An 18,189-nucleotide genomic window follows, 5' to 3' on the forward strand; every position below is an offset into this window, starting at 1 on the left:
TCGTTTTTGTGACATTAAAATAAACATTTAGAAGTCACATCAATTGAGTATATTATTTTGGATTTTATATCTTTAAGTGTTGTAATGAACAGTTCACAGCATCGATAATAATGAATCCATTTACTTTGTAGAGGGAATCAACCATATCGTTATATCACAAACGGCTAAGATGTTATTGTATATCAGAATCCCCCCTACAGCTAGTGATTCTCAATAGACGTGAAAAATGTATTTGTTCTGATACAATACCTGTAACATACAGCTCGATCCTGTTAACAACCTACCGTGAAATTCGGTCTTCATCAATAATAAAAATTATAATAAAAGAGAAATTATATTTCACATTTACCAATATGTACTTGTAAATTACAGTGTCGACTGTTAAAGCTTGTGTCCTTACCAACATTACTGACACATCGACACAGTTTAAAGTCAAGCTTGTTTAAGGCTCACATATATAAAAATACATAAAAAAACTTAAATTGTACATGTACTAAAAATTCTTATTAAAATCCAAACATACCCATTCACATCTGATGTTTACTCCTGAAATTGAATTTTAAAACACCGGATTAGTGTCAAAATTATAATTTACTGTATCTAGTATAGATGAAAACATTCGAACTTTTTACATTTAATTGAACTACTTATTTAATTTGGGTATCATAGTACAGACTATCGTTTCATAGAACAAAAAACTTGAACATGTAATAGAATATATCTTTATTCAATCGCTGTGTCCATTCAACAAATGTTAAATTTTATGAGGCACTATTTATCAATGAAGTTTTGATCGCTATTGTTACATCCTATTTAAAATATGACATTTTTTATTTCGTAGTTATCACCACATGACAGAGAGGAAACTTGAACAGCAGGTGGGACTGTTTGTGATGTTATTTACTTTTCATCCAGTCCACGTGTTGTCAGAATGTCAATCTATAACTTCCTGGTTTCAGAATCGTTCGGAAATATGGTCCAGATGGAGATCACAGAATTGTACTGACAGCACGTGAACATTACATATGTAGATAATAGTCCTCTTATCAGTCAAATAACAAATGTATGCTTATGCTTTCTTTCTTATATCAAACAGAACATTTACAATATGTAACAAAATATCACGCCTATTTACAATATGTACCAAAATATCACGCCTATTTACAACACATATCAAAATATCATGTCTATTTACAATATGTACCAAAATATCATGTCTATTTACAACATATACCAAAATATCACGCCTATTTACAACATATACCAAAATATCACGCCTATTTACAACATATACCAAAATATCATGTCTATTTACAACATATACCAAAATATGCCTATTTACAACATATACCAAAATATCATGTCTATTTACAATACCAAAATATACAACATATACCAAAATATCATGTCTATTTACAACATATATCAAAATATCATGTCTATTTACAACACATATCAAAATATCACGCCTATTTACAACACATACCGAAATATCATGTTTATTTACAATATGTACCAAAATATCATGTCTATTTACAACACATATCAAAATATCACGCCTATTTACAACACATACCGAAATATCATGTTTATTTACAATATGTACCAAAATATCATGTCTATTTACAACACATATCAAAATATCATGTCTATTTACAACACATATCAAAATATCATGCCTATTTACAACACATACCGAAATATAATGTTTATTTACAATATGTACCAAAATATCGTGTCTATTTACAATATGTACCAAAATATCATGTCTATTTACAACACATATAAAAATATCATGCCTATTTACAACACATATCAAAATATCATGCCTATTTACAACATATACCGAAATATCATGTATATTTACATCTACCAAAATATCATGGCTATCTACATCTACCAAAATATCATGTCTTTTTATAACATATGCCGAACTATCCTCCAATAATTCTCATATATAAACATAAAAAAAGAAATTTTTATTACCTGGATATTTAACATACACGACACCAGGTAAATGCCAAGGTCAGATTCTTAGGAAAAGGAATTAAAAGGAAAAAAAATTATTATAAAATTACGCGAAAAAAATCCGGCGATGGGCAGCAATGCGTGTAATGATTTGCAAAACGCTTCCGTGCATGAGGCGATCTACCATAATGTAATGGTTTATTTTTAATTAGGCTCCTTTTAAAACAACACGAGATTATCTTGATTGATTTAATATTATTTGAAATTACTAAACACTGAATTATTGTATGTTGAGAAGGGGTATACTACACGAGAGGTGTCCATGAAGTCAGATAATATTTCTTATATGATAAAGTTAAAAAAGATAAGTATACGGTTCGGTAGTTTGAAAAGAAAACACATTTAGATATTACCAGGTAGCTAAGAGACATCTATTACCTAACTGGACAGGTTTTATTGAATATATATACACAATGCTATATATAGACATTTATCTAGTATTATTTTGTTTTAGTTTCACAGAAGTAATGTAAAAAGTAAAAAGACATGTCTACACATAATCTATTAGCGGGGTATAAGGGCATAGAAAAGCTGTCCTTCATGTTGTAGAAATCTTTGAACATGACCAACGTCTGATGTAGTGAGAAAAATATCATATAACTGGCACAATCTGTCTTAAAAAATATAGGAGTTCGTGAGATTGAGGAGTTGATATGAAAATTCATTTATTCACTAAAACTAATTTTGACTGCCTTGTAAATCTGATATACATTTGTGACAGGTGATGAGTATTGTTTTATACCATTAAGTTATATTTCTTAATTTCTTAATATCATGTTTAACCGATTAGCATATTTATCTTACGGTTTGAGAATGAATTTCAGATTACACAGCGGTTTTCTTTGTGCTAATATGCTAATAACCTTCAACTAGACCTTGTATATCGATTTGTGAAGGCTATCAGTATGAAAACGACTGGTGAACACGACAGGTCATCATTGATTGGCGATATACGATAGTTAATCCGTATGTATAGTAACGTTTGAAAACATGTCTCTGTTGACATCAATGGAATACAGTCAGTATTTTTCACTTATAGTTGTATTCAAATATGAGGGAAGAGTTTTTTCTTTTCTTTTTCTTTTATGTATTTATTTCTGAAAACTTGAGTTGATAAACAATTAAACATAAGCTGTAACTATTTTATATTTTTAAAATACTTTTACTTATCTTTACGATAATTCATTGTTTACAATCTTGAGATAAATCATTGTTTACAATCTTGAGATAAATCATTGTTTACAATCTTGAGATAAATCATTGTTTACAATCTTGAGATAATTCATTGTTTACAATCTTGAGATAAATCATTGTTTACAATCTTGAGATAAATCATTGTTTACAATCTTGAGATAAATCATTGTTTACAATCTTGAGATAAATCATTGTTTACAATCTTGAGATAAATCATTGTTTACAATCTTGAGATAAATCATTGTTTACAATCTTGAGATAAATCATTATCTAAACTTTTTGTTAATATCTTATTAGTTTTTTAGTTTTATTGAATTTGAGTTTTGACTATGATAATGTTGACATGTGGATACTTTCATATTTTTTTTTATAATTATTTGACAAACCCTTATGTACTATTAACATTTATGTGATAAACCATTATTAACATTTAGTGATAAACCATTATTTTACAGTTATGTGATAAATTATTATTAACAGTAGAAAAAAATTACTTACAGTTAAAAGATAAAAAATCATTTACAGCTATCTCATAAACAGTGATAAGATAAAAAAAATACTTGCTGTCATGTGATAAACCATTATCTAAAATTATCTGATAAACTTATATTTACATCATCTGATCAACTCTTATTTACAATTATTTGGTAAACCATTATTTACAATTATCTGATCAACTCTTATTTACAATTATTTGATAAACCATTATTCTAAATTATCTGATAAACTTATATTTAAATCATCTGATAAACCATTATTTACAATTACATGATAAACTCTTATTTACAATTATCTGATAAACTGTTATTTACAACTATCTGATTTACCATTACTTACAAATATCTGATAAACCATTATTTATAATTATCTGATAAACTCTTATTTACAATTATCTGATAAATCGTGATTTATTAAACCATTGTTAAAAACTGTTTGATAAACAGTGACTTAATATAACTTTGTTATACGATAAACACTTTTACTTTTATATTACTCTGTAACGACTAATATTAATGAGTAAAGGATTTAAAACTCTCAGAATCATTTCTCTTTAAGATAGGTTAAGTTTCTGCGTGACGTTATTAATTCCTGACGTTGTTACACGTGTGTTAACAATATTTATGACATACGGGCTTTACATGACAAAACAAATCAGAAATCTAATAGTAAAAATGTTCGATACAATAGCTGAATAACGATAGCTAACTACAAACAAAATAAGTTTGTAACCTAGTTGCGAAGTTTTTTTATATTCATATAACTTTAAATAAGACTTTGTTTGTAATAAGAGTAAACATGTCTTTGAAGCGTAACTGTACACAAGTGTATATATTATAAGTGTAAATAAGTGTTTATGAAACAAATGATAATTTCCATATCTTGTTAGCAACATCATTATAGCCTCAATCTATGGTGTTTACATATCGCAGTTAATTCGATGTTCTAAGGCCTGTTCCCATTATCACAATTTTTTTTGCGAGAAGTCGTCAACTGACGGACATACTCGTAACACAAGGTTTCAAATGATACAGGTTGATGAACGGTCGCCATAGTGACTCATTGAAAAATATTCTATTTTTTGTTTGTTGTTTCGTGTTTGATGCTCGTTAGTTTGTCTGTTCCCTGTTTGTATACTTTGTTCTCAGTTGAGAATGTAATATAACAAAACATGGCGGGTTCATAGATGAAGTAGAAGAGGCTTATTCTGCTGGAAAACCGGCCCTCGTCTCATTGTATTTTTTTCACGAGTTTCCATGTAAATCTTTCTTTTGTTCATGTTTTGCCCTTATTTCATTGACTTTGAGTTTGGATTATGATTATGTTGCCATGTTGATATTTTCTTGATTTTCTTTTTGTAAATAAGTCTATATATCATTACTGTTACTAAGTCTTTGTAATAGAATAGTAAACAAGTCTTTGTAATAGAATAGTAAACAAGTCTTTGTAATATAACTGTAACTAAGTCTTTGTAATATAACTGTAACTAAGTCTTTGTAATATAACTGTAACTAAGTCTTTGTAATATAACTGTAAACAAGTCTTTGTAATATAACTGTAAACAAGTCTTTGTAATAGAACTGTAAACAAGTCTTTGTAATAGAAATGTAACTAAGTCTTTGTAATATAACTGTAAACAAGTCTTTGTAATATAACTGTAAACAAGTCTTTGTAATAGAACTGTAAACAAGTCTTTGTAATAGAAATGTAACTAAGTCTTTGTAATATAACTGTAAACAAGTCTTTGTAATATAACTGTAAACAAGTCTTTGTAATAGAACTGTAAACAAGTCTTTGTAATAGATAATGTAACAAGTCTTTGTAATATAACTGTAAACAAGTCTTTGTAATATAACTGTAAACAAGTCTTTGTAATATAACTGTAAACAAGTCTTTGTAATATAACTGTAAACTGTAACTAAGTCTTTGTAATATAACTGTAACAAGTCTTTGTAATATAACTGTAAACAAGTCTTTGTAATATAACTAAGTCTTTGTAATATAACTGTAACTTTGTAATATAAGTTTTTGTAATAGAACTGTAACTAAGTCTTTGTAATATAACTGTAACTAAAAGTCTTTGTAATATAACTGTAAACAAGTCTTTGTAATATAACTGTAACTAAGTCTTTGTAATATAACTGTAAACAAGTCTTTGTAATATAACTGTAACTAAGTCTTTGTAATATAACTGTAAACAAGTCTTTGTAATATAACTGTAACTAAGTCTTTGTAATAGAACTGTAACTAAGTCTTTGTAATATAACTGTAAACATGTCTTTGTAATATAACTGCAACTAAGTCTTTGTAATATAACTGCAACTAAGTCTTTGTAATATAACTGTAAACAAGTCTTTGTAATATAACTGTAAACAAGCCTTTGTAATATAACTGTAAACAAGTCTTTGTAATATAACTGTGTAAACAAGATTTTTGTAATAGAACTGTAAATACGTCTTTGTAATAAATCGAGATCTTAGGGTAAACATCATATTTGCAAAGTGTCCTCACCATATCACAGAGTTATTATCAACCTTCTGGTTGTGATTTCCTACACCCGATTTAGCTGTCAATGGAAATTGCCTTCATTTCATGTACAGTTATGGCCAAATAGAACCTGGCGACGTGGTCTTGTCACGCGCTGATTACATTGTGTATGTATGTAGTAGTTTTTATAGCAAGTCCATTAGAAAGTTTCACACGTAAACGTTTATAGATTCCAACCATATTAAGGGGTTATCACATCAGGTTTTGTTTAATGCATTTCTGATCGAATGAGAGATTGTCTCCATTTGATGTTTAGAGTTATCATATTGAGACAGTGACTGATGATAACTTCCAACTTCAAAACAAGAAGACATTTTATTTCCCTCTAACTAAATAAGGGCTTACGTCTAATTAGATAAGAAATAAAGCAAGGAAACGCTGTTTTCGAGGTGATATCGATTTCTTCTGTTTTGTCATAACTGTCTTTGTAAATTTGATTCTAGTAGCCCTATAGGATAATACACTATCGGAACCATTTCTTTGCTGAAACTATGTGTCAATATTTCATAAAATATATAAGTATTGTACATTTTGTCTACATAACTGTTGGCAATACAGACATTTATTCCCCCGGGTATACCTGTGTTGGAAAATTAATATTTTATACTGAAGATGTATCACTATTTACAGACGGTGGTTTGTGCGGAAAGTCTAAAACATGACATGTTTTCAAGTATGTGTATCTATGATGAAGAACTTCGATTAGACTCTGATCTTCGTCTGCGGTGTGTTTCCGACACACTTGAAGTTATCACATCGTTGATATAAATACTACGACACTCCCTCTTGGCAGGAAGACACCGCTGATTACAGTTGTCATTTTCTCACGTTTGCTGTTATCATACTCTGTAAGTTGTGTGTTGTGAATTCGTCACATCGTAAAAATAAATATCATTACATGTTTGTAGTGTTTGGGTGTGTGGACATGTGTATGGTCATCTTCAGATGCTGCTCTGTATGTACAAACACAGTATTTACTGATAATAAAGATATGAAGATATCATACGTTCTGGTGCGATCTCCTCATTAACAAATTACATGTAATTACAGTAAATTGGATTACATTTTGTTTATAACGTAAAAGTATTTGGATTAGAGGAGAATGATATATACGCCATTTTACTGTAGAAGTAAACAACAGACTTGTTCTCTGAGATTTTCCTTCAATAACATAACATAGTTTAGTTTAGTTAACCTCTCGTGTAAATCTGTTATTTCTTAATGACCATTTTTTATCATCAATTGTTTTCAGATATAAACTAGAATTTGTTAATCTGTCTTTAATAGAATTCTATAACCTGCTACAATCAGTTTTCTGTATTGAAGTTGATTTGAAATATCAATATTCTTTATATCATAATTGTAAAATGAAACTAATCCCAATTATACCCTCACCAAACTATATATACCTTATATCTAATCAAAGCACATTCATGTTCGTTTTACTTTATCGGAATTTCATTTCAAATAGATTCTGAGTTTCCGTGTCACACGCAATGTATCCATTTCAAAACAGGATCTCACGGCATTTCTATTTTTAAAAAAGTCCCTGACCTCCGGTTTGTCGATGACAAGATTAATTCAAAATGTGTATGAGTTACTGATAATTGAAAACTTCATCAGTGAAAAATACTGTTTTCTTTAATATATAATGCATTCCTAACTGCAAACGAACACTTTCTTCCGTGTTGGCGTTTTCTTTGCGTTCGTTTGGTTTTGTCGCGACTATAATTGAATAAACTTCTAAAGTAGTAAAATCTGCTCACCTATCCTAAAGCTATTGTAGTCTTCATTCTGCAGCTGGTTTGTGGTTTGATAGTCACGCCCTTCGGTGACTCACTTCCGCTGCCGTTGTAATTCTATAGGGGTGTGTCCGGTCCTTGACCAAAGTGACCAGTAGATAGGAATCGGGTCAAAGGTACACGACCTACTGGTTAGTCATCTACCTTACATAACCCGTACTCACCTGTTAGGGTGAGGTGAATTAATTCCACTCAGACATCATATCTGTTATATGCATTAATCAGATTAAGTTAGTATGTGGACATAAGTTGTTGAAACAAGGTATGCACATATTATGGCTCTTTGACTGACCCCACAGAAGCCTAGGAAACTAGTCACCGGTATTGCCATTATTATTGTCTTTATTCCCTCCAAAATGAAGAGCATGTCATAACAATATTATTACAATATTACATGTAGCAAGAGAACAACATATCAAGTATTAAAAATGCGTATATATATGAAAACATATTTAAATAAACCAAGGAAAAGGAACAGAAATATGTTATAAATTAAACAAGTTTTATAATTCTATAATGAAGGTATAGTAATAATAAATGATTACTAAACAAGTGAACGGATTATCATGTGATAATATATATATATACTCATACAATTCAATCATCCTTTTTATATGATACACTGAAATTAATCTTAATTCTTCGACATCATGTTTGTTGCCGCCATAGGACCTCCCAGCAAAATATTAGTTTATTATCATGTGGCGATGAATGAAAATATGAAGAAAATTGATGTCCAGAGATTGACACACTAGCACACCATAAGTCGTCACGCACAGCTTCTGTTAGAGTACAGGTATAATAACGTGATTCAGAATATCTGTAAAAACTTCCACAAAAAGGACACAGTAATGGAGTACTTACATTTCGTATGGAGACGATCATTTCAGCAACATAACTTACGTTACAAAGAAAAATTGCATAATGTAAAGGTAGTTTCCATAAACAGCAAGTTTTAATTGATTGTGTGGTAATAAAAATCTGGAGAAATCGGTATCATTGGTTAACGTTTGCAACCAAGCACTTGTTTCGTAGTCTGAAACGAACTTATACACAATTTTCCTTTAGTATATTTCATTTGGAAATGTGCCATCATTTAGTAAAAGTTCAAAATACTCCTAAAAGTGATACTTTTTCCATATTCTAACAATGTCTGGTATATAACCGTCCTGGGTATATTCATTTAAATTGTATACTAAGCGCCTCAATATAAAAAAAATCTATTAGATAAATTACTTCTTTCCATTCTGTACAATCTTCCTATAAATAAAAGTTTTTTGGTACCGATGTATGCTTCTAAGGACGTCCATCCCAGTAGGGAGGTGCACGTGTCAGTTCTAGTTCTTTTTCTAGACCTTGTAATGACGTCAAAGTAAAATGAAATCAAACATGAAAGGAAAAACTGAGTGATTGAAGTCTCGTGGCCGGAGACCTGCGGGAATCTACAGTTTTTCGGCGAATACACTCCTAGAATAAGGATGATAATACGAACCTGATTTCGAAAGCATGTAGGATCCAGTTTAGCAATACTCCTAAGCACGAGAGAGCGAGAGAGATAGAGAGAGACAGAGCGGGGGAGGTGGAGGGAGGAAGTTTAAACAATCTACGTGATGCAAGAAAATAGTTCTTATTCAGATACATGAAGAATTTTGTGATTCAGACACTCGGTTGAAACCACTTGGTGTAAAAGACTTAAGCAGTGTCAACATACTGTTTAGTTGTATGATTTCGTCGAACTTATTCCGTATCAGCATTTAAATTTGCGCTTACTTCAAACTTTAAATCTTGTTTTTTATCTACACAACAGGAAACCTTAAGCACAGCCATGTTTTGCGTTTTGTCATGAACTATCACAAATACAGCCTTTTATTATAGGCTCGACAACGACCACCAAGACAATTGTTACCTCTAGGGAAGATTCTCGTATGACGCGTTTCTCAAAATCGAAAGAAAATTAAAAAAAAAGAAGACAAGTTTTTGTGAAAAGAAGTTTTATGGAAGACATTTTAAAATTATTGCTTGGTTATCAACATGCCCATATTTGGAAATATGCTACTTTTTGTGCGTTATAAAGTTTATCCAGATTGACCAATATCTACACGGCGGGTGTCGTCGATGAAACAGAAGTCGCCTGGTCGTCCGGAACACCTGGTCTTTTTGTTGTCCGTATCTTGCCGCCTTTGTATTGATTTTTAGTTTTATCTACATGTTGAGGAACTCCCAATCGTACAAAACTGTTAAAGTTGTTCATCGGTTGTTACACTTCAGATTACTAAATCGTTTCCTCTTAACGATGAAATCAACTCTCAGTATCACTATTAATCAATGTATCCGTGGGTATTTGTTTATTTCCACCTTGCCATACTGTAATGCCAAGGATAGGCAATATCAAATTACCACGCACCTGTTGAATCATGCCAATTACGGACGATGTACTTGATGACCTGAATAACCTGATCTATTCCATGGAGTTTCTTAAACATAGCTTTCATATTTCTTCTTTTTATGACTTCATTTCCTAGAACGCTTTTATATAATGTAAGCCGTTTACCGCCAGCTGACTGATGTTACGAACGAGTCAATGAGTGCAGTTTCAAGTTAAAACAAAAATAGATCAAGCACTAATGGGGGTCTAATAGACCAAATGATAAAGAAAATCAATATATTTCATTTCTTTTTGTTGTGCATTATCTACTTAAATACTTTTTTAAATTAAAAATCTTGACCGACTGTTTTTCTTCATGCTTATCGTTGGATGTTTGATGAACCTAAAATTAAACAAAGTAATAATACATTATAAAAAAATGCAATATAATTTTACTCTGAGAACACTGTATTATGGTAACAATAACGGTCCGTTTAGCTGTACAGATAAACCTGTGTGGACATTGATCATAAACATCGTTACAACTGGCCTTGACAGCAATACACGGGTTGAGATGTTAGATTTTGTCACTAAAACAAAACCCGTCAAAAACATCTGTCATTATGTATGTAAGTAGTACCTTATCTATGTACCTACTGGGAGTGTGACTCTTGGACTATACCAAACACAAGTACATTTAGAAGTATGTCACAAGAATTATACAACACCCGTCGAGGGCCAATATCACAGTGTCATTGTTAACTACATAAATAATAAAAATATATTGTCGGATGTATACCTCTTGCTAGAGCGATAAAGCAGATGGAGACATTTTGTCTGGTGTGAATCAGTAATTGAAAACTCTCTTACAGTGTCTTCGTGGAACATGTCATTTTGTTGAATAAACCCGCGATATAACTACGTGTATTTAAGATATATCTAATTTTATAATGTAATGATCCTACCTCTCGACAGCGTACCTGTGTAACCTCCTGCAAATTACATTACAATCCTACCAGTTTTAGTTAACAAGGAAGTTCGTATTCACTGCCATGTAAACCTAATGTTGATAGACAAAATGTATAGCAATCTATATCAATGTTTGTTGGTGCATGTTCTGTGACACCCATTAACGTTTCTGAAAGAAGTAATTAATACATAGAAGTTTGATACAGCCTATAAACAAAAGTAAATTTCGTTACATTTAATCCAGAGAAAGTGTTAAGATAATATTCTGTTCAATCGGCCATATCAATTTGATTATTTCAATGAAACCTCACTATTTTGACGAATTGTAACTCCATAATACTTTATTGGTTTTGTTTTACCACAACAGTAACTAAATACTAGTTTAAACATGGGTTGGTTGAATGTCACCCCAGCCACAGGATACCATTCAATGATTACCTAATCATGCAAAACCTCGGCCCATATTGTCTGGTACGTGACAATATAGCTGTATACTGTGAGATAGACAGCGGTGAACATAGATACTAAACACACATCCTGACGCAACTGATTTCACCTGAAGATCTACTTCCCAATGATAAACGATAATTGTGCATGTGATATTGGTAAAGTGTAATATTTATCTCTAAACAGTGTATCGCGCGTTCCATTGATCACAAGATAATATAAATAAGATGCTTGGCGAGAAAAACATTATCGAGGATCGCTGGCATGTTCTTTATTTCGTTATAAAAAAATCAGAAAAAATCAAGAAAATGCCAAGTATAGGAACAATATGTTTTAATGTCTTACTTCTTATATACAGTATACTTAGTTATTACGAATTCGTTAAATGATAAAGAACACATGTTCATTTTTAAATATTATTATACATATGCCACACGTATAATGTTCAATACATCTCAGTCTTTAATGTGAAGATCTTTAGGAGTGTATAAGTCTATGTTCATATAAACTTAAACTGATGGTCATTCATTGTGTAACGAGTAATCACCAAGCATATACAGCTCCTTAGTTTGATTACTTTTTGAAAATATTACTTCAACACAAAATATAAACGTAATGAGTATTTTAAATCTTTCATTGATTGACATGTTTGTCTTAATATAAAATGTTGAGCCTTCTCCCAGCTGTTTTGGTTTAAACTTCAAACTTTCACCCTCTCCTAGCTACTTTGAATACGAGTGTATCGTGCATATTTTATGAGTAAAATATACACACTACTGGAATAATTTGCATGACAATGTCATCATATCTTATTTCAATAATTTACACCATTTATGGTATTTTAAACTATTGATAATATCAATAAAAGTTCATTGCCAGACAAATTTGTGACACGAATGTGTATTCGTAGCTCCGGCCGAACACTGAACTAATAGTTTACAGTATAGATACACACTGTCAATGTTGTTGACACTCCCGTGTGTTAACATTTATCCAATAATAGATACACACTGTTACTGTTGTTGACACTTCCATGTGTTAACATTTATCCGATAAATAAATACACACTATTAATGTTGTTGACACTCACGTGTGTTAACATTTATTCGATAAATAGATACACACTGTTACTGTTGTTGACACTTCCTTGTGTTTACATTTGTCCGATAAATAGATACACACTGTTAATTTTGTTGACACTCCCGTGTGCCAACATTTATCCGATAAATAGATACACACTGTTACTGTTGTTGACACTCCCGTGTGTTAACATTGATCCGATAAATAGATACACACTGTTACTGTTGTTGACACTCCCGTGTGTTAACATTTATCCGATTAATAAATACACGCTGTTAATGTTGTTCAGTGCTTTCAGACTCGGAGTTGCTATAGATAGGTAAAATTTAACAATATACACAACAGGAAATACTAGTTAGTAGTATTCCTTCTAGAGTACTATTGCAATCGCAACTCCGATGTTCGCAAGTTGCCAGATACTACACTGTATCCACATTCGAAAATCGACCGGAATTGATCCTGTACAAGGTTCTAGCTTGTACGAATGTCATAGGTTAACCAAAAATAATAACACGGTCATTCATAAGGTAGATATATTTACCGTACGTCAAAATATTTGTATAGATAACGTAGTGTAATTTGAAAAATCTGGATGGTATTGTAACTTTGGTACGGTAACTATGGTATGGTAACTATGGTATAGTAACTATGGTATGGTAACTATGGTATGGTAACTATGGTATGGTAACTATGGTATATTAACTATGGTATGGTAACTATGGTATAGTAACTATGGTATGGTAACTATGGTATGGTAACTATGTATAGTAACTATGGTATGGTAACTATGGTATGGTAACTATGGTATAGTAACTATGTATAGTAACTATGGTATGGTAACTATGGTATGGTAACTATGGTAAAGTAACTATGGTATGGTAACTATGGTATGCTAACTATGGTATGATAACTATGGTATAGTAACTATGGTATGGTAACTATGGTATAGTAACTATGGTATGGTAACCATGACGCGTTGTAAGTTTTAGCACTATATATAGGAATATGTGGAGAGACACACAGCGGAAACATAACGTATATATCTATTTCACCACCAAAATTATTTCATTGTAATATGACTAATGACATAACAATGTTTTGTACGATTGAATTGGCAGAGGTACTGAAATGGTACTTGGTACCATATATACAGCCCTTGTTTTGCGTCAATACATGGGTGATTGACACGTCCCTGGTATATCACTGAGGACACCACCGGTGTATGTAATATATCACAGGTGTACATCATAGTGCACCTATCCACCCAAACACATTGTTTACACGATGATGAACTTTTTTTTTAAATAAGTGATTGTCGTTGTTTCACTGTATTCATACAAATATTGCACAGGTTTCTTGAATCACACTATCTTTTAGGGAAAATACTACTTTTGAAAATGTCTAGATGTTAGGAAGAGTCATTAATGACCAAATTGAAGTAAAATATGAATCTCTCTCTCACTAATTGATTTAAACCATATGTATATTCTGAAATTTGTATTGTCAATATGCGTATTACTGAAAGCGCGCTTATAAATGGCATTAATTTGGTCTCTATTCATCTGTAATATTTTTGCAAAAAATACGTTTAAACTGAATCTGTGTAATATTCGTGTTGTTGCGTGCTTCTAAGTGTTGGGTTACTGCGTACATTAGCATTTAAGGTCAGCGACGCACTTGAGAAGATAATGCAATTCTGCATTTTAATTGAAATCGTATATACAATATTGATCGTTTCATTCATGCATGAAATCCCAAACAGACTTGTCGTTACACTCTGGCTATTTCTGCCTCTACCTCGATTTTCCATTCAAAAGTTTTGTCTTAATTCCCAGCCATCATACAATTGCAAATGAATCAACTATTGCAACAGAGCTGAACTAAAATGTTGTTGTTGACACGTGCAGACTTCACCTGCGTCACAGATTGATGACGTAGATTGAGTAAACTTCGCCGTCATTCCTGAATTATTCAATATCAAGCAGCAGGATTGATGGAAGGGCAGATCATGACAACTCTGTGCACGTCACTGCAGCTAGATGTGATGCCGAATAGCCTACAAGAAGGATATGATAAGGAAACTCAAAGAAAGAGTACTAATACAGCTGATTGTTAACACCTCGGATACTCCTTTGTTTATTGCCAATATTGTTAGAACTGAATTTAGTCCCAAGTATTGTTCTGATTTGTATTTTTTCGTGCTCTCAGAACTCACGCTCTGCAGTGTTTGTAGTGGTTATCAATATTGTCTCCACGGAGAATGTACATTATAATCAAATTTTCAATAGTGTGTCGTTTTAATTGTATTGCCTACCGCTCACAAAAAGATTAAATAAAGATAATATATACCGACAGAGAGTACCCGAAAAATTAAAGGAAACTTCACCTTATTCATTTGACATTCAGCTGGACATTACCTTTCTTAGATAATTATTTGCCCTTGTAAACAAACGTGTATAGATTTGCAGAAACTTTCCCCGTTGTATTATTCTCCTTAACAAGGACAATTCTGCTGTATATCTATGTCTGTTATCAAACCTTGTAGAACACATTTATCACTGAACTGGTGTCCTGTCAGTACAATTATCACGGCAAAGAGTCTGGTCAATTTAGATTTAACATAGGCTGCAATGGTGAATCAAAAATACGGAAAACATCAAAATTAAATAGTGATACAAGGGAGTAAGTAAAATATTTATGAAATGTCATCTCCCAAAATTTACTCCCTTTGACTTACGTCCAAATCAAATAATATTTGTTTGCAATGTTATTAGTCACACATTAAAACAGATCCCGGTCAATATACCTTTGATGTTTTTTTAACGGTGGAAATTTGATCTCTTTTTTATATACATATAAATCACATAATATCTTCGCTCCGATTTCCATTTGACATGCATCAAATTAATTATTTAATGTAAGTTCAAAGAGCTCTGCCATGTCAGCGTAAACGTTTTACGTTTTTGACATAGTTTGTCTAGACGGTAGCCATACATACATAAATAGCGTAGATGTTTGTTAGCGTGTTTTCAGTAATAATTGTTACACTAGTACTGGCAAACTAAAAAGGAATCATTTGAAAGTCGTCTGAGAAATCTTCAACAGTATCACATGTCTGTGTATATATTTTATTGAACATTTTAATGCATTTGTTTCTCCTGCAATGATTTTACCCGATGTCTCTCTTCCATTTTATGAGTTGACATGTATTATTTTGAAGAGTGTGTTTCTTTATTTTGCGTTTGATGCCCTGACATAACAGACAAAACCAAATCGTTCGTTCCACGTCACACTATGTCGTAAAGATAAGGCGAACATGCCTTTGCATTTAATACTAAGTAAACACCAGATACTGACGTGGACAGCATACCAAAGACGGGGGGTATCACAACGAAAAGAAAACAAACCAGTATCAAAACAATAGTAATATCAAACAAGGTGTACCAGAAAAGAGGTATGACTCTGAAGGGCATCTCAGTAAAGGCGAAGGAAATTACACGCACCATAATAAAAGCAAGACACCTACAGACAACAAAACCAAATCCAAGACAACACAAGGTAAAAACAAAACCAAGGGCAACATGAGGTAAAAACAAAACCAAGGACAACACACTGTATCAAATCAAAACCAAGGACAACACAATGTATCAAAGCAAAACCAAGGACAACACAATGTATCAAAGCAAAACCAAGGACAACACAATGTATCAAAAGCAAGACCAAGGACAACACAATGTATCAAAGCAAAACCAAGGACAACACAATGTATCAAAGCAAAACCAAGGACAACACAATGTATCAAAAGCAAAACCAAGGACAACACAATGTATCAAAGCAAAACCAAGGACAACACAATGTATCAAAGCAAAACCAAGGACAACACAATGTATCAAAAGCAAGACCAAGGACAACACAATGTATCAAAGCAAAACCAAGGACAACACAATGTATCAAAGCAAAACCAAGGACAACACAATGTATCAAAAGCAAAACCAAGGACAACACAATGTATCAAAAGCAAAACCAAGGACAACACAATGTATCAAAGCAAAACCAAGGACAACACAATGTATCAAAAGTAAAACCAAGGACAACACAATGTATCAAAAGCAAAAGCAAGGACAACACAATTTATCAAAGCAAAACCAAGGACAACACAATGTATCAAAGCAAAACCAAGGACAACACAATGTATCAAAAGCAAAACCAAGGACAACACAATGTATCACAAAAAATTATCAAAAGCGAAGACGACATAAATTATGGAAACAAAAATCATAAATCGGAAGCAAAGACAACAACAGGAACCAAAACAAGAAAAAACGACAACAGGAACTTAAACTAAGGCAGAGATACTAAGATAACTGGAGATAAAATATCTAAAAGGATCGAAGAAAACCCAAATCAACATTAACTGATATGCTGATTGATTTATTATTCCTTGCTAAATCTGTACCCGTGCAATTCTACTTTTAACTGGCTATTACTATTGTTACTCAACTTACAATACAAGAAATATGTACTACTCTGAAAATTATACTCATGGGAGATTTTCTGTACATCTGAAATCGAAAAAAAACATTCTTAGAAAGTGGCACGTGAAAACTAATGGATTCGCAAATACATGGAAGCATTGCAGTGCAGTGTAAACCGAGATTTTCTCGTAATAATTGTAGGAAGTTGATGTTGTAGAAATACCTAATTTTTTGATTAGCAGAATTGCCACTGCGTCCGCCATGTTGTGACTAACATGCCTGTGAAATAAATGTTTCCGTACCTGTTGTCGAGTTACAACATACAAGATTGAGGAAATGTTTTTAAGATAGTAACGGCTGGTATGTTTTTCTCTTCATCACGGCCCCTACTATACAACGACAAAGCTGGTGCAATGTTCTGTAGGCTGTGTATCCAATCCATTGATATTCCTCTTCCATCATCTGCAACAGGTTAATAACATGTATCATTATGAACCATAATGACAGGGAAGCGTTTTGACAATAGATCTTGTGTTTCAGTATTTAGTTGACAAACTTGCGTGCCCCAACATGATTATTTTGTACTGTAGCTCCGGTGCAGAAAAACCTGTATAATTAACAAAAAAATCAACACAAAACTGTTCCCGTAGTTCATATGATTTTATTTACCTTACTCACAACTACAGTGTACCCTTCTGGATATTTGAATTCTAGTTTGTCTGAAGCATCACAGTAGATTACAGTAACATTTATAGATAAATGTATTATATATTTGGCATATAGA

This window comes from Ylistrum balloti, unplaced genomic scaffold (genome assembly GCF_031769215.1).
Source record: "Ylistrum balloti isolate Yb309-2 unplaced genomic scaffold, AGI_CSIRO_Ybal_v1 Utg370584, whole genome shotgun sequence".
Classification (NCBI taxonomy): domain Eukaryota; kingdom Metazoa; phylum Mollusca; class Bivalvia; order Pectinida; family Pectinidae; genus Ylistrum; species Ylistrum balloti.